Genomic DNA, 19,653 nt, shown 5'->3' with positions numbered 1-19,653 from the left:
ATTTATTTATCGTCGTGATAAATATATAATGTCGTCGTTATCTACTTTATTTCGTCGTGTGAAATACTATAATACGTCGTTTTTGTAAATAACCGTCGTTTTTATATTAATTTTGTGCAGCCGTCATTGGATCTTGCTGATTGTAAGAGCAAAGAAGGAGACCGTCTATTTTCTAGATCCTCTGCCAGGTCATCGTGTGGTCGACGAAGAGGCGAAAAACATCGTGAACAGTGCTTTAAAAATATATAATACCCACATAGCCCGAGCAGGACGTAAAAATGTAATTTGGAAAACTCTCTCAGGCACACCAAAGCAACCCAGCAATGTCGAATGCGGGTATTATGTGATGCGCTTCATGAGGGACATCATCATGGATCCTTCCTTGGGGTTTGAGAATAAGGTAAGAAGAAATTACCTTCATACATTTCACGTCTTTTTTGTATTATCAACGACGGTCATGTAAAATTAACGTCGTTGAATGGATATACTACGTCGATTATGAAAAATATCGTCGTCTGTGATTGAATTTCTTTTTATTTATAAACCCTAATAGTCATTGTTTATGCAGTATGCCAAGGGAAACCAGGAAGCTTCATACCCCCAAGAAGCCATTGATGAAGTCCGGAATGAATGGGCAGAGTTTGTTTTCCAAATTATTAAACAGGGCAATTATTGAACACTTAATATTTATGTATAATGTACAAATTTTCTCTATAATATGTAATGTAAAAATTTGTTGAGGTTTTCTTAAATTAAAAAAAAAACAAACATACAAATTGCTTAACCGACGTGTAATACTTTTCCAACGACCTAATAAAGTCAAAAACCGTCGTATTTTGTTGTTTCGTGTTTTAAACAAATACGACGTAAAAATATAGTTAGACGACGTTCTTTGAACAATTGAGTCGTTTATGGTTTACAACATCTTCAATTTCTTAAGGGTTCAGGGTATCATCGACGACGTTTATGTAACGACAGCGGTTAAGTCGTGGAATATATATTTTACGTCGTATAGTTAAATAGCCGCCATGGTTTCTCATTTTAACGACGTCATTTTAACGACTTAGTAGTCTATTACAATTTACAACGTCTACAATTTATTAACACCGACGTGGTTTGTTGTTGTGGTAAGAATATTTTATTATTTTTATATCAAAATATTCAAAATAAATTTAAAATAAATCAGAAAATTGAAAAGTCAACTCCTATGAAGTCATTAATATATTTTCTTCCACATAAACCTTGAAAAAATTCATTTTGAATAACAAAAATTTAAAATGATCATCCAAAACAAAATTGTTTTGATGAGTCATAAAATCACTTCTAGTTTTATGGTTTAGGGTTTAGAGTCTAGGGTTTAGAGATTAGGGTTGTTATTTATTGGGGTTTATTTTTAAAGTATAATTTTTGGGTAGTCTAGGGTATATGTTAGGCTTTAAAACCATAAAACCTTTTATAAACTTAATTTTTTAAATTGTATAATTTAGTTTTATGGGTTTAGGGTATTAATTTTTAACGACGGTGGTTGCGTCGTGGAATACATATTTTACGTCGTACAGAAAAACATACGACATGGTTTACGCTTTAGACGACGACATTTTAATATGTAAGTCGGTTTATATAATTTACAGCGTCTTTAATTTCTTAACACCGACGTGGTTTTTCAGTCGTCGTTATATAAAAAATTCAAAATAAATTTAAAATTAATCCGAAAAATGAAGCTTCAAAATGACGGCCTACGTTCTTAATTGAAAATGAGTTCCGTCGTGTCCATCCAACCACGCCTGAATCTTGTAGAACTTTCGCCTTGGTTTTCTTCGACGTTTAAAACGCGCGTGGTTGGATGGACGTTGTGCGTGACAATCATTTGGAAGTTGGTGATCTGTGTCTTTTTGTGTTGATTTTCAGCAAAAGTACACCTTTATTTGATCTTGTCATTTTCCGCTCTGGAGAAGGTGCAAAGTGCACCAATGATGGGGAGCAAATAGTACCTACGAAGGAAGAAACTGATAATGAAGATGGAGATTCGAGTGATGATTCTAGTAACGATTCGAGTTATATTAGGTTGTTTTGTTAAAGGGTTTTATGTGTATGCTTTGCGATCTGTTAATAATGTGCTTATAGGTATGGGTTCATGGATTTTCTGTTTAATGGGTTCATGGATTACATTATCTGTTATGTTGAATTGGGAATGGATTTAATTTTGTCGTATCTTTTAATCACCCTATGTTATGTTGAATTGGGAATGGATTTATTGTTTTCATGCTTGGTTTCATGTATATGTTGGTTTCTTGCTTGGTTTCATATATATGTTGTGTTCTTAATGGGTTTTGTGTTCTTGAAAATAAACTGAGACACGACGAATTTTAAGGCGTACGACGACGATTACACGACGGTTTTTTTAAACTACCGTCGTTGTATTATTTATACACGACGGTTTTTTCATAAACCGTCGTTTGTATTACTTATAATAGACGACGTCTGTTGAAAATCCGTCGTCTATATATGCCAAATACGTCTGTTTTTGTTTAAAACCCGTCGTCTCTGTTGTGTATTACTTGCGATTAGATCATTGTATAATCTGCTATAGTGATGGTCATTGCCTGTATTTTCACTTTATTATAGATAATAGGTTATAGTGTCGGAGATGGATAAGTCATGGATGCACTCGGATAGAAGATCGAAGGCATATGAATTTGGGGTGGAAGCATTTTTGAACTTTGCTGTAGAAAATCTTCTAACTACAACACATATCCGTTGTCCATGTGTTAAATGTGTTAATTTGAAGTTGTTTGGGGTTGGAATTATAAGGGATCACTTATACTTTAATGGAATTGACCAAAGCTATAAGAATTGGACATTTCACGGAGAACCTTGGGAAGCAACTACTAATGCTAGTAGAAATGTTGAAGAAGATGATGGCCATAGTAGGTACAGTTTTGTGTCTGAATAAATTGATATGGATGATAATGATTTTGGTGATTTTGGTTCGGATCCGTATGAGTTTGCCAATGTGATTGGGGATGGAGATCAACCAGTGTACCCTGGTTGTAGAAAGTACACGAAGTTATCGGCATTAGTGAAGTTGTATAATTTGAAGGCAAAACATGGGATGAGTGATGTCTGTTTTACAGAATTATTGATACTTCAAGGCGATTTGCTTCCAGAAGGAAATACAATACCAACCTCCATGTATGAGGCTAAAAAGACTTTGTGTGCATTGGGGCTGAGTTATGAGAAAATGCACGCATGCCCCAATGATTGCATCTTGTATAGGAAGGAGTATGAGGATTCAACTAATTGTCCTACTTGTGGTATCTCAAGGTGGAAGGAAGGCAAAGATTCAATCTTGAAAGAAGGTGTGCCAGCGAAGGTGGTGTGGTATTTTCCCCCAATTCCAAGGTTTAAAAGGATGTTTCAATCACATGAGACAGCTAAGAGTTTGACTTGGTGGCATGCTGCTAGAAAATCAATTGACGGTCAGATGTCTCATCCGGCGGATTCCCCGTCTTGGAAACTTCTTGATGATAAATGGCCTGAGTTTGGTAATGAGCCGAGAAACTTGAGATTGGCTCTTTCATCTGATGGATTCAATCCCCACAGTTCTCTAAGTAGCAGATATAGTTGTTGGCCGGTTATCTTAGTTACATATAATCTCCCTCCATGGCTGTGCATGAAACGAAAGTTCATGATGTTAACCTTATTGATTTTCGGTCCTAAACAACCCGGAAATGATATAGACGTCTACTTGGAGCCTTTGATTGATGATTTAAAATCCTTGTGGGTTGGGATTAGAGGAGTGTATGATGCACATAATGGAGAATACTTTACACTCAGAGCTGCATTAATGTGGACAATTAATGATTTCCCCGCCTATGGAAACTTATCTGGTTGTGTTGTTAAAGGATATAAAGCTTGTCCAATATGCGGCGATGATACACCTAGTCACAGGTTGAGAAATGGCCACAAAATTTGTTACATTGGGCATAGAAAATGGTTACCAATCAATCATCCATATAGGAGGCAACGTAAAGCTTTTAATGGGAAACATGAATATGGCATACCTCCTGAGCCATTAACCGGAGAAGAAGTGCTGCATATGGTTGAAAATGGTGACAGAGTTTGTTGGAAGAAGAAATCAATATTCTTTGATCTCGAGTATTGGAAATACCTTCCTGTGAGGCATGCCCTAGATGTTATGCACATTGAGAAGAATGTTTGCGATAGTATCATTGGTACATTGCTGGAGATCCCTGGAAAAAATAAAGATGGGATTGCTGCTCGATTAGATTTATTGAACATGGGGGTCAAAACTGATTTGCAACCCGAGTATGGAGAAAGACGTACTCGTTTGCCTCCTGGGCCTTGGAATTTGTCAAGAGCAGAGAAGAGAGAGGTTTGCAATTCTTTCTATGGTATGAAGGTCCCTGAAGGTTATTCTTCAAATATTAAAAATCTTGTATCTTTACAAGATTCAAGACTTCTTGGCCTTAAATCACATGATTGTCATACCTTAATGCAACAATTGCTCCCTGTGGCAATTCGTTCTGTTTTGGAGAAGCCTGCAAGGTATGCAATAACTCGTTTGTGCTTCTTCTTCAATGCTATATGTGCAAAGACTGTTGATGTTTCCAAGCTAGATAAGTTGGAAGAAGATGTAGTAGTTACTCTGTGTTTGCTTGAGAAGTACTTTCCCCCTTCATTCTTTGATATCATGGTTCATCTAGTAGTACATCTTGTCAGAGAAGTTCGTCTATGTGGGCCAGTATATTTTAGGTGGATGTATCCGTTTGAAAGATATATGAAAGTGCTGAAGGGGTATGTTCAAAATCGTACTCGTCCCGAAGGTTGCATTGCTGAGCGGTATATAGCTGAAGAAGCGGTAGAGTTTTGTACTCAGCATTTATCTGATGTTAGTACAGTTGGAGTGCCTTCAAGCCAAAAAATGGGACTTTCAAAGCCATTATCAGGTTGCACAGTGAGCGTAGTTGATCAGGACCTGTTGAATCAAGCACATCTATATGTCTTGGAGAATACGGAGGAAGTCCTACCTTATATCGAGTACGTATGAGCTTTATTCTTTAAGTTTCCATTTTAAATTATTTCTTATGTTTATCTTCTATATTTGGGACCGTAATGCTTGAATTTTTCGTGTCATGTAGGCAACATATGATCCACATCAAGATTGCTTATCCAAAATTTAGAAAGAGAACAAAGTGGCTGCAGGATAAGCACAATAGCACTTTCATTCAATGACTACGCTTCAAGGTATATGTTGTTGAATAACATATTTCTCTTTTAATTTTCTTCTTATTTATATGTTAGATTGAATTAAGATATGATTAATTTGCAGGTTCAAAGTGAACTTGAGGAAGACAATCATGGCGTATCAGAAAATTTAAGGTGGCTAGCAGCTGGTCCAAACATGTCAGTGCCATTATATAGGAGCTATCTTATTAAAGGTATTAAATTCAATATCAAGGCACAAGATGATGTGCGGACAACTCAAAATAGTGGAGTTTATTTACTTGCACATACCATGCAAGTTGCTAGTGCCAAGGATAAAAACCCAATTCTCTCAAATATGGGTTTCTATGGTGTCATTCAAGAAATTTGGAACCTTGACTACCAAAAGTTTACAATCCCAGTCTTTAGGTGTGATTGGATAGATAGTTCTGGTCTTGTAGTCGACGAACTTGGATTTACCCTTGTAGATTTGAGTAAAATTGGACATAGGAATGACCAATTTGTTTTGGCTTCTCAAGTCAAACAAATATTTTTTGTTGACGACCCGATGCATCGTGGTTGGTCGGTAGTGTTATCAATGCCTAATAGAGAATATAATGATGTTATTGGTGATGAAGTCTTAGGTGATGTGATAATTGAGTGTGAGCCATTTACTAGAGGGATGCCAAATGTTGACACATTTGATGAACTGGTGGGTGAGTTAGGCGGTCAAAATATTCGAGATGGGTGTGAAGATATATGGATTGAATGATGCTTATGTAATTGGCAGTGTATGACATTAATTTTGTAATATATTGTAATGTGATTTCTTCACTTTCTACGTTCAAATAAAACACGACGTTATTGTGAACCAGTTATTCAGCATATTTACCGACGTCTTAAAGCAACGTAACAATGAAGAACCACGACGCTATTGTGAAGCAATTATTCAGGATATCACGTCGGGGAAGGATTAAGAACCGCCATGTAATTCAAAATAACACGACTCCAATCCCATAATACCGACGTCTAAAAAACGAGATATATAATCTGAACGTTAAAAAATACGACGTCATCATACATTTTCCACGTCGCAAGTTCTTTTATAAACGAAGAGGAACGAAATGAATTCCGACGGAAATTCATTATAACCGCCGTCTAATAACAATTAAACGACGTTATTTGTAATACGGCTCTCATCATAATCAACGCCGTCTATATGTTCTGTAATACGGCTCTCATTTATTTGGAACCGACGTTGTTTAGAAGTTCAACGTCGTCTATATTATTAAGTGCGTCGTGAGTAATGATGATAGATATAAATACAACGTCGACTATATAAATGCCACCGACGTTGTTTCGCATTTCAACGTCAACTGTATAAATACATACGTCGTAAATAATGACACTGACAACTATTTCCACGTCATCTTTTTTAGAAAAATCGAAGTGGAAAATTTATTTCACGACGGTTGTTTGTAAATAAGAGACGTAGTATATTTCAATAACGTCGTCTTCTCATGTATTTAAAGACGTCATATTTTTTCTTGTCGTGTAAATTATATTTAACGGCGTAGTATTTTAGTTGTCGTCGTTGTATGTATATCTTGCGGCCTTGTTCTTTTAACATGTGTCATATTTTTCCTTTTTAACGACGGTGATTTGTTTGAGTTGGTCGTCTATTCTCATCCTCGACTATTTTCTAGAACTTTAGCAGACTAAACACGTCTGTTTTTATTGTTTTCCGACGTTGTTTTATTTAACAACGTCTAATATTTATCGTCGTTGTTTGTTTCTGAAAATATGACGTATAAATTTTGTAATACGACTCTCATATATTTGTAACCGACGTTGTTTCGTTTTTCAACGTCTACTCAATAAATACATACGTCGTAAATAATGACACTGACAACTATTTCCACGTCATCTTTTATCGAAAAATCGAAGTGGAAAATTAATTTTACGACGGCTGTTTTTATATATGCGACGTAGTAGGTATCAATAACGTCGTCTTCTAATGTATTTAAAGACGTCAAATTTTTTATTGTCGTGAAAATGATATTTAACGGCGTCGTTTTTTTATTTTCGTCGTTGTATGTCTATCTTGCGGCCTTGTTCTCTTAATATGTGTCATATTTTTCCTTTTTAACGACGGTTTTTTTAGAGAGTTGGTCGTCTATTCTCATCCTCGACTGCTTTTTTAGATCTTTTTGCAGTACAAAGACGTCGTTTTGTATTTGTTGATGACGTTGTATATTTTAACAACGACGGTGATTTAGCGTCGTGGTTTATGAGGGAAAAGATGACGGTGGATTCCACGACCATTGAAAAACCGAATACACGACGGTGATTTACCGTCGTCTTTTTGCTTTTTTGTAGTAGTGTTTCTTTGTAATGAGTTGCTAGAACTCTAGCTAAGGCTAAAGGGAATGTCCTTTGAGTAAGTTTGTGAATTGTTCTTTAATCCAATATACGGTATGAATTGCTAATTCTTTTATTTTTGGTTGTTTAATATTTTCATATCCTTTTATTTTGATTGATGTTAAGTGCTACTATCTTTTCATGAGTTCAATTATATTTTTCTCATTGTTAAGAACTGACTTAACATGCTTTTCAATTAAAAAAAATTAGATATTAAGCAATTTCATTTTCTGAACAATCATTAACAAAAGATAATATTGAAAAATTAAATTAGTTTTAATTTCTTTATCTTCCGATTAAAGTTTCTCAATGATAATTTTAATCGAGTTATAATTTGGATCAAAGAGCATGAAACATATTTTGCTTAAAGAATTGAACCTTGATGCCTTAGCATTTCCATTATTGATATTTCATTTTTAATAAACTCAATCTCTACAACACTAAAATCAAATTACTTTTCCATTTTGCTTGTCAATTTTATTTTGGTATGTTTAATTATTTCTTTTTTTGCAGACATTTGTCTACCTGCTCCTTGAGGATACCACACTTGAACTTCCAAGATTATTACTAAGTATGACTACTTGCACTTGGGTAGATGCAACAATATCTGAACAGGGCTCCCATCTCCAATTTACCACTTAGACCCTTCAAAAAAATGTTCCCTACCCTCCAACAAGCTAATCTAGGCCCAAGATGATCTTCCCCTCTCCGAGCCTTTGAAAAATCAAAGTTTGGGAAATATTTCCTTTTGATCACACGAGCCCATTGAGAAATTAGAGTTACACCAAATCACCAGCACTGCTTGGGAAGGAGTCTGTTGATGCTTGATTTTTGCACCACCAATTCAGAGTGCCTAAACCCTTTCAGCCCAACCTTTCTTAAGGATGGTTCTTTTGGCTTCAAGAACGCACTTATGTAGAACTCTCTTTTCCTTGTATTTTGGGGAGCAACGTTGTGCCATGGGCAATGGATGTTGACTTCCGTAAGGAGAAAACAAGAAAAGGTCACTAGAGGTGGTGGTAGGGCCACCAACCACCCTTCGATGCCTAAGTCAGATCTTTCCCAAAAGAATTATTACAAGTAGTATTCTTAAGTCGAGGGAGAGTTCTAGCTACCCTTTTTTTTTTGAAAAGGAGGAGCCCTCTTTTTATTCTCTTCTGATGTGTGACTATTAAACCTCTGATGACGTAGCATCCTCGGATTGAGGGGTCGATGGGATTATGGCACGTGGTTGTTTCTGATATGGGATTAGCACAACTTTTGGGATCAAGTCTGGTGGGCCTCGATGCCAAGGTTTGGGCCTTCTCAAAGGCGCAAAACATGGTCTCGTGCGTGAGACCTTGGTGCCTGGCCATTTCATGGGCCTGGATGGCCTTGACTTGTCTCAATTGAGCCTGGGTAGTGTTAGGGGAGGCCAATTCTAGATTTTTAGAGGGGGCCAATCACTTCCTCAAGTGAGCTGGGACTAGGTCCACTTTGGGTTCTTAAGGGTGGGCCTCAGAGACACTTCATGTACAACATAGAGCATTATTTAAAAGTCTCAATATCTCAAAAGCCCAAACCCCTCACTTGTTTAGGAAGACAACGGGCATCCCAACTTTTTCAGTAAATTATTTGCCCCCCACAAAAACCTTCCCAATTCATTAATGATTTTCTTGGAAATGCCTTTTGGGAATTGAAACAAGACATTGGGTAACAAGGGACAACTATAGCCATAGACTTGATAAGAACTTCTCTACCTGCCATGAGAGGAGACTAGCTTTCCAACCTTGTATCTTTTTTGAAATCCTTTCCTCAATATAGTTTAGTGGTTGTTGTTTTGACTTTCCTCAATTTGAGGGTAGTCCCAAATAGATCAATAGATTGTCCAAAACCGGAACCCTCAAGACTTTTCTCATCTCCAAAGCATGCTGAGTAGGATAATTTGCACTCAAAAAGATGGAAGATTTATGTATAGTTAACTACCTGACATGAGGCTTCACAATAGGCATAAAGTAATTTCATAAAATTCATGCAATCATGTTTGGTGGCTCTTATGAAAAATAAAATATCATCAGCAAATAACATATGCAAGATACCAGGGCCCCCTCTACAAATTTGGATACTATAAAGCCTGCCCTAATCCACTGCCCCAATGATGTTGCGAGATAAAACCTCGTTGACCAAGAGAAATAGATAGGGGATAAAGGGTCTCCTTGTCTCAAACCATGGGAGGGGAATAAAAAAAAAAGTCCTAGGTTTACTATTTATGAGCAAGGAGAAACAAACATGTCGAATACAACACATGACAAACTCAACCCAACAACAATTGAAGCCCATTTGCACTATCGTGGTATCGAAAAAATCTCATTCCACCTTATCGTAAGCCTTATTCATGTCGAGTTTAAGCCCAAGCTCACATTGTCTACCCTCTTTTTTAGGCAAACATGATATGAATGAAAAGGTCCAAATGTTCTCTCAAGGTCTCTCGCCCTATCTTTCTCTTTTCATATTCATCTTTCTATCCTTCCACTTCACCTTGTTCCACCTTCGTTACCTCTTCCCCATTATTACTTCCACTCATTATTTCCTCTTTCCCTTGTTTTCTTATTTCCTCATTCCCTTGTTTTCTTCGTCCTACTTTTCTTTCCCTTCCTCTTATTGGTCCTTATTTTCCGATAAAACACTTTGGAAACTCTTTTTTGAAGTATACTAACACATTCTCCCCCTTTTTTTTTTGTTCTTCATTTTTTTCTATGATAGGGAGATATATGTCTTCATGAATTAATTTGTTTATTTTATTAGTGCCTGTTTAAAATTGCTTATTTGGGACTATAGGTGATGATTTTGAAATTTTTTAAAGCTCACCATGTTTGGTAAGAGATAAAAAAAAAAATTCATTTATTGTGAATAATTGTTGTGAGAGAAAGCAGCTCATTAGGTGCTTTCATTTTCTGATTATGCCAAAATTAAATTTAAGGACGCGCTAGACTTTAATGAAACTTCCATAATTCCAAAAAGGACAATGCTTGGCTCTTGATATATCAAGAGCCATTCCTCCTCAACAGCTAACGTGGCTTCTTTACAAAGCAACACGTGTTTGTTTTTCTTTCAACTCCTTTAACTCAAGTCTCTTTGCTAGTTTTCTTTAACTTGGGTAAGTTAAGGAGGAAGAGATGAAGGGGAGGGTGACTTGCAGGTAATATATATATATATATATATATATATATTTTTGAATTTTTTTGAATTTTTTTTATAGAAAAGTTGATATAGATCCAAATCTCCATTGAAAAGTTGGGTTTAATCCTCGGATTTTGTGACTTTGATACAAGTCCGTTGACTTTTGTGCCACATAGGATTACATTCTTTTTTTAATCTTTTATGATGTAATCTTTTTATTTTTAATTTTTTAAAATTATTGTTTGTTCCAATGTTGCCCCTTATGCTTTGAATTGGGTAATAGTAATTTATGTGATAATAATTAGCCATTTATAACGTTTGTCATTGAATAGAAAAGGAAAAAAATCGTGAACATATCCCAAAAATTACGTTGTTACAAACTATTATACATTGTCGACCAAAGCATTTGATTGTGAAACTTTTAGTACCTCTGTATGCACACGGAAACATACATCACATGCAAGAGTAGATCAAAGAGAGGTAGTGATGGATGATGGCATTCATTTGCTAAATTTATATTGTAAGACACAAAGGATCAATAATGATCCAAAACGGCATTTCCCTCTAAAACAACTACCTACGTATTTCTGCGGTTTCCATGCACAGAAAACCATATCATTTGAAGCATGCAAGGAAAAACCAGATCAATTTGCAAACACATCATTTAGTACTTGAGTTATAGGTAACAATTTTTATTTTTGTTCACACTATGGTAGAGGTATATGACATACTCTTATAGATATATATAGTAGAAATCCTATAGTGTAGGTATATTGTTCTATTGCCTATTGCATAGGTATATATGTGTTTTTTCATATTTTCGACAATGTATAATAGTATTTTATTTACATATTTTTTATAGGTAACATACAATTTTTATTTGTCTATTTTTGTATCTACCTTATTGGTAGTCTTCTAATTTATGTTCCTAACTTATATGCAGTCTTTTAATTTTGGTTCCTAACTTATAGGTAACACGATTTATCACTATGTTTTTTTCGTTGCTAATAATAACACTATTTACCTATACGTCAGGTACATAAATTCATGTGGGTGTTTGTCTGATCGATTGGTATAATATGTGGGTCTTTACTTTTCATTGATTAAATTATATTTTATGCATATATTAGGTAAATATTATCAAGGAAAGAATTCAAAATTTAAATTAGGAAATTCAATTATAAGTAATTAATGCATTAAATTTATATTTTAAATGTGTTTTCCTTATTTACCTCAAAGGGTAAAATCGACACAACAAAAAAAGTAATAAATATCAAAGGACCTGCATCTAAAACCAAAAACACGCGGACTAAACCCAATGATAGCTAATCGTTTTGGACCTAGATCTAAGGAGCCCATTTTTTTTTCATGGTTGTTGAAGAAAGGAGGAGGAGAGGTTGAACAACGTTTTGTTTTTTGCTCAATTGAACCTTGTCTTTGACACCAGGCAGCAACCTACAGTTCAATGTAGTATAAATTTTTTTTTTAATAATAAGAATATCCAATATCTATTTGTTTCTTGTCTCAAAGAAAAGAATACCCAGAAAGGTCCCATTTGAATGAATTATCAAAAACAAAAGGTTTAATTGAGCAAAAAACAAAACGTTGTTTAGCCTCTCCTCCTCCTTTCTTCAACAAGCATGAAAAATCTTTCTTCTATTTTTTCCAAACGATGCTTAGTGTTATTTTTTATGTGCAGGGTTAGCACACCGCTACGATTCTTGTCCTTTTAGGGAATTTGAGAAGCATTATCTGCTGATGCATCGACTTGATGACGAACCACACTATCTACATGAGGCTTTTTGTATCAATAATCTTGATTTGCCTTTTCCTAACTATGATGTTATTTATGTTTTTCCAATGACTTGCAAACTAGGCCTCCATGCTCGCACTTCTTCTCATCATCCATATGAGCCTATCTCTTTGGGAGGTGCTTCTAGCTCAACTAATAAGTTTGCTTAGCCTAAGGAAATCATTCACATTACTGATTTTAATTTTGAGGAAAAGATTAAACTTTTGCATGAGAAGTTCTTTCCTCAATCTAGGTCTTCTCTTGACGTGATGAAGATTAAATATGATATGGGTAATACTTCTGATGGATTTGTATGGCTAACTAGTTCTTCTGCTAATTTCTAAGGATTCCATTATTTGCATAATAATATGTACTATTTGGCTCATATTTCTTATGATAATTTATTATTTACTATTATCTACAATGGCACTATAAATGTAACTAAATATTTATTTTTCATGGACTTTCATGGAAATATTTTTTGGTTTAATATTCATTCCCTAAGAAAAGAACTTGGACAAATTGTGTGGAAAATCTTGAGATATCTCCCTATATATGTTTCCTCTTTTGGATTCTATAGGAATGATGATGGAATTAGTGTAGGAGCGAATGTTCAGGGACCTCATTATGGAATATGGCCATATGCTTTTGTATCTAAATTTCCTTAATTTCAATTGATGAAATCTCAGGAAATCCCTACTTCTGTAAACATATAGCCACAAAAAGCTATCTTTTATGCGGACATGGAGGACATGAGACGAGTATGGACTTGAGCTTGGCCGAATTATACCCAGATTCAATATTTTCTAGACAAGAATTTCAATTCTAGTCTTCTGTATATTGAACGGAGAAGTGCCTTGGGCTAACGTAATATGGTGGTCCACTTAGAGGTGTGAGAAGGAAGTCAAGTGGGTGGGTTGAACGGATCTGAAAATTGCTCGAGGACCTGGAGGAATTCTAAAGAAATGTTCATGTATCTTAGGCCACAAGGGAAAAAGGAACAAGTTGGGCCAAGAACCCTTCTTTTTTAAATGCTGGAGTTCGGGCTATGAGTTGGCAGATAATAGTTGTTGTAGGTGAAAAGGTGAGGCCTACCCAGCTATCTGATTGATCCCCAATATTGAAGTGCATAATCTTTTATTTAACATCTCATTCAATGACGCCCAATGTTTCTAGCCATTATGCCCCTAAGACGATATCAAAGCCAACTACTTCAAGCAATTCAAAAATGGAGGTTATACCACTAAATCTGCACAAAGAGGTTATGCACGTACCTTGAGTGACCATTTTTTCTCATGACGTTGTATAAAGCTATTGAGCAAAGGAAATGCCAATGGGGAGAGCCAATTATTATTATTATTTTATTATTTTGCAACTCTAGATGGAGGAAATTGAATGTTGCCTTAGAGTCTATGAAAACATGAATGGGCCCAACCTTTCCCGCCGCATGTGGTATGGAAAATCAAGACCAATGATGGATTGGATGGTAAATTCCATATCCACCTGTGCTTATAGTGTTTTAGGGGTATTGGGTGCTAGTGGACAGTCATGCAACTCCAAAGGTTCCTTATATGGTTCAACGACGTCAATCAAGGCCACAATGTACCTTTCGTTGCAGTTAAAACAAAGGCCTTTCGCTCATTAATCTTAGGCCTTGGCTTGTATCAGCTGTCATGGTGCTGATTGTTAGGGTAGAGTGGGTGAGAGTAAGGGTGAAGGGATGGGGGCTTGGGTTGTGGTGGAGGGGAAAGGGCATTTAAAAGAAGAAACGATTAAAATAAGGATTGTGATGGGGTCGTCATATTTGATTTTTAGTATTGAACCAGGGCTAGGCATTTTGTCTTAGAAAGGGTATAGGCTGCAAGGCTTAAACATCAAAGCGGAATTCTTTTAGCCCCCAATCAAAAACATGTTTGAGCTGGGACATGGTCAAATCAAGGGCTTGACATGCTAGTTTGGTGAATAAGGCAAAATACTCCTCCAGAGTTCCGATTGGCTAAATGTGACAAAAGGTGGATTTGAAACCATTCATGTATGCTGAGCCAAAATGTTGAAACAACAAAGTGAAAATAATGGTCCAATCCTTGGGCAATCGTTGCTCCAACCAGCATATCCATAAGGAGGCGTCACTGCTAAAATGAACACCAGCGAATGTCACTTTATAGTCCTCAAGAACTCTATAATAGATAAGGAAATGCTCAGATAGGCAAGCTAGTCATATGGGTCCTCGCTGGAAAAACATTGTACATCCAGTTTAAGAGGTTTCATGTGCATTGTGTAGGCAGAGGTGGAGGAGATGTGGGTTAGGATAACTGTATAGCTGGGGGGTGTTGTATGGATGAATGAAGGATGGTTAAGGTGGGGATAGAATGAGGGTGTGCATTGTGCCGAAGAGTACAAATGCAAGATGAAGGTGGTTGTGGGCTAATGGTGGGGACTTGGGTATTGTGTTCTTGCGATGGGGGTGGATTTTGCAAATGCTAGAGTTCCTCGACTATTGTTTGCTATAGGTGCGTTAGTTGAGAGGTAAGGGTAGATTCAAGGGTGGCGTGGGAGGTGGTTAGGGTCTCGAACAATTTTTGGAGGGTGTTAATGGAGGATTGTTTGACTAATTGGTTGGCTAAGAGAGTAGTAATGGTGTCTAAACCGTCTTGGAGCTAATCATCTGTTGGTCATGTCAAACGCTATGTGAAATGGTGACGGCCCTAGGTTTGAGTGCAGTGGCCTTCCCGGAGTCTATGATGGGGCTCTAATAATAGTATAATGACAGGTACATAGGAATTTGCCAAAACATAAGAAATAACATATAGTTGAAATATGATGTTTATTCCTCTATGCCCACCACTGTGGACTGTAGTTCCTTTCTAATACAATAAGGATGAAAATTGTAGATAAGGACAAATTATGTGCCATGTCCTGGTTTACATAACGGCTAATTAGAGTGTGTCCATCAAGGTGAGAGGTTCTAGAGCAACATAAATTTAAGTATGGGTTCGAATGAAGGTGTGTGGGTTCGTTGTATCGGATTTTTCCTAAAGAGACATAATAAGAGAAACTTTCATCTTGACTTTTAACCTAATTTTCATTTGCATATCAAATAGTAGAGCATTATAAATTTTATATAAATTTTAAGAAATAGATAGCAGTTATTAGTGAGATATTATTGGGTTCTCAACTAAAAGGATTCGATGAAAGTTCGTATTGCCATTTGATTTAGTGTTGCTATCATAAAAATGAAGAACTTTCTGCGGTAAGAAACAAATTTCCCTTGACAAAACCAAGATTACGTAAGCACAACTCATAAAATCCAAACTTAAAAATTGAGAAACCTAGTACCTGTGAGGATCAAGACTTGCATGAAACCAAACTGGAAAAACCCCTTAGTTTTCTTTCCCCACCCGATTCCTTCTTTCTTTTTTGTTGTGAAATTCTTCTTGTACCTTTTGGTTAAGATTATGGAGAGAAAAACCTGAAGAGAAAATTAGAGAAGAAAGAAGAGAACTATCAAGTTACTGCTTGGGTGGAAGGGTGCGTCTTTTTTGTTGTTTAAAAATTGAACCAGACTGTGATTGTTTGATTTGGTTTGGTTTTGAGATTTTGCATAATCCAAGAATTTCACCTCTAATTATGAAATTCAAATGCCCCTGACTATCCCTGTTAATCATTACTCTGATTCCAAAGGGCAACAAAATAGGACCAAAATCCTATGACGTTATCCCATGCTAATGTATCCAGAGCGTAGGCTTACTTTGAGCACTCTAATTTCTTCAAAGTAACAACACCGGAGACACGACCCGGCCAAATAAGGCCAGGATCGTAGAGACGATAGAAGGGATGGGCCAACCGGTACACACCAAAAGTGGACCGGTCGACCCAACCCAAGGTTTAACTACAAGCTTTTTAACTGCAATAACTTAAATATACTCTATTGGAACTGAAATTATCGTGGCTGCTAGCACCAGACTTGGCCTCCAATGGATCCTCATTAAGGCATTGAGATTGTACTCATTCCAATTACCAGACTTTATAAGTCTGGTATTGTTATTTATTGTCACTACCTTCCCATGTCAGGATTGGGTAATTTGCATGCATGCTGCCTTCCTTGGAAATGGTAGTTGTATCTCAAGCTTCTTCTCTTGAATCAAACCCTAATTCTCTGTCACTCGTTACCACTATGGTAGGCCACTATTCTACCATCGAAAGAGTATAGGGTAGATATTTGAATGATGTGTTGCCAGCACGATGGATATGCGATCCGTTGAGTTATCATGAATCATCAGATCAACCGGCAGAGCCCACGTCAGCCTTTTATCTAATAAATGCATCCCTTCCAAAAGTCGGGGTTTATTACATGTATCAGCTCTAAAATTACTATGGTTATCTGAGTAGTAGGTACCATCAAACAAACTATAACTGATTTAATGAGTCATTCGCTAAACTGGATCGAACTGTCTACTTTTATATTTATTTTATTTTATTTTGTATGTGTAATCCTCTCATTGGAAAATAACTAGATAGAAATGTTTATGTTGTAAAATGAACGGTATATGCGGGAATATTGAGCTGCACGTAAAGTAAATAAGACACAATATTTAACGAGGTTCGACCATGCCTACGTCCTCGGAGAGCATCAGCAGTAACTTTTCACTATATAAAATAATAGGGCTGCATCTTTAGTGTTCACAATATCTGTGGCTCACTGATATTTCTCTCCACTCACTCACCCTATTTCTTCATTCTCTTTTTTCTTCTCTTCCTTTCTTTCCTTTCTACTTGGGCTCTCATTTCTTCTCAGATGGTGTGTGTAAAATGTAAGAGAAGGATGAAGCCTTTTTATAGGCAAAGTTGATAGCTTCCCGTGAATTGTGGTTGACTCTAAAGGGAATATGGCATACAAACTTCATTATTATTTTTCTTCAATCAATTAGATAGTGGGCTCTACAGAGCCGGTCCTGGGTTTTCTAAGGGCCAGCGCAAATTTTCTCAAGTGTGCCCCTTTATACAAATTAAACAAATAAATAAATAATTATCAACTAATTAATTTTATTAAAATTATAAGAATTTACAAAAGATAAGGAAGAACACTTTGGGGCCTCATTAAAACCTTGTTTGGGGAAAACCCAATGGGACAAAACCCCAAACGAAGGAAAAAGAGTACCCCGGATTGTAAATATTGCATTAAAAATGAAAACTATATATTTGAGTCTACATGCTTCCTCCCGAATCTCCATAAGCATTTCTTGATTTGATCAATCTTCGTTTCATCCTCCACAATTATTCAAAGATCCTCTTAAACTTTGAGCAATTTCTTCTACTTTTTTCTTTCTTTGTCTCTTGAGATTTCCGAAAAGTCGTTTCTTAGAAAACATTTTTTAATTTTTATAATAAACACAACACAATAAAAAATAATAAAACTAATGAACAAAGAACAATAAAACCTGAATTTTGAGCATATTTTCTTCCATTTGAAACTTCCAATTATAAAGAACAAGAATCTCAGCCAAGTTTTCTGTTGAATCAAATAATAAATAAGAAAAAGTTAACAAAGATATGCATTACAACTAAAAAATTTATACATCTAGATTCTATATGTATCTTTAAAAAAAAATTACCTTCAAAGAAAGGCACTGGTCTAGTTGGTGGATGATTTATTTTCCAACTCTGTTGGAGAAGAGGAGAATCACCGAAAAAAAAAAAATTGCTTGCGTTGCGTTATGAACTGATAAGGTCGAAAGGTTTTTCCTTCTTTTTGTGGCTAAGGGTCTGTTTTGATTCCCCATATTTGTTGATTTGTTTTATATTATATTTTATAATTAATAAGGGACTTCCTTACTCAGTACGTTTCTTCTTGAAGATTAAGTATATAAAGACTGATTGGATTGATTGGCTTCCCTTTTCATTGACAGGTACATGCGGCAACTTCTTTTGTTTTAATTTTTAATTTTTTTTATACACATATATACATAAGCTTTAAAAAAATTTTGGGTCCCCCTCAGCTGTGGGCCCCGGGCTGTAGCCCTGGTAGCCCTGCCCTAAGGCCGGCTCTGGGGCTCTACCATTTTGGGCTCTATTCTTGACTTTATAACAGTTTAATTTGAAGTTTGATGGAACTTTAAAGTTATTGAATTGTAACTATATTAGTTATTAAATTTAAAGTTTCATAGCATATTGAATTTTAGGATGGTTGTTTTTTTGGTCAAAAAATTTTAGGATGATTTGATAAGCTAGAAAATGAAAAATCTATGTAGCATATTATGATTTTTTTAATTTTAATTTTATTTTTGAGTTGTAATTTGGATAACAAATTTGAAAAAATGCAAAAGAAAAAAAAATTTGTGCAAAACTAAATTTATTTTAAATTTTTGTTAAAATGAAACTGAATCAAACCGTTTTATTGTAATTGATTCGTCCACAATTTTAAGTAAAACTAATCTAATCAGGATAGTGCCATCTCTATTAGGTGGGTGTGAATATGAGGGCTCAAATTAAAATTATCTTAACCTTGAAATTATGGGTGTGCAAGATCCAACTCAATCTGTGCAAACCGACAGATTGGTAATTTGGCGGATCGAATTGGATCCCTAATTTCCAAAACCGACATGATTGGATCATATGACAGATTTGCTTGTGAGGTTCCAATCTAATTTAGTTAATTTCATGCTTATTTTGCTCATTAGGTGATTTTCATTAAGAAAGTTATAAACATTTTAAATAATTTGACAGAGTTGTGTTTAATATATTATAAATTCAAAATAATTTTATCTAACATTTCATTTATAATTTACATTTACGTCAATTAAAATGTTTGATTATTAAACTTGACCATAAATATTTCATATTTCATTATTATATATTTTTTATGCTTATTTATGTATATGCCTCATGTGCTTTCAAAGTTGTCTCAAATTATCACATGTTCTTTGAAACGTCTCAATATACCACCTACACTTTTAATAACTATCTTACGTTACCTATTCCATCAGTATAAAGAGACGTTCCGTTGTGTGATGTGGCCCCCACTTCTTTTCAATTGCTTAACAATGGAGAGGAAGGGT

This window comes from Prunus persica, chromosome G7, assembly GCF_000346465.2.
Source record: "Prunus persica cultivar Lovell chromosome G7, Prunus_persica_NCBIv2, whole genome shotgun sequence".
NCBI classification, from domain to species: domain Eukaryota; kingdom Viridiplantae; phylum Streptophyta; class Magnoliopsida; order Rosales; family Rosaceae; genus Prunus; species Prunus persica.
This window is presented reverse-complemented; position numbering follows the sequence as displayed.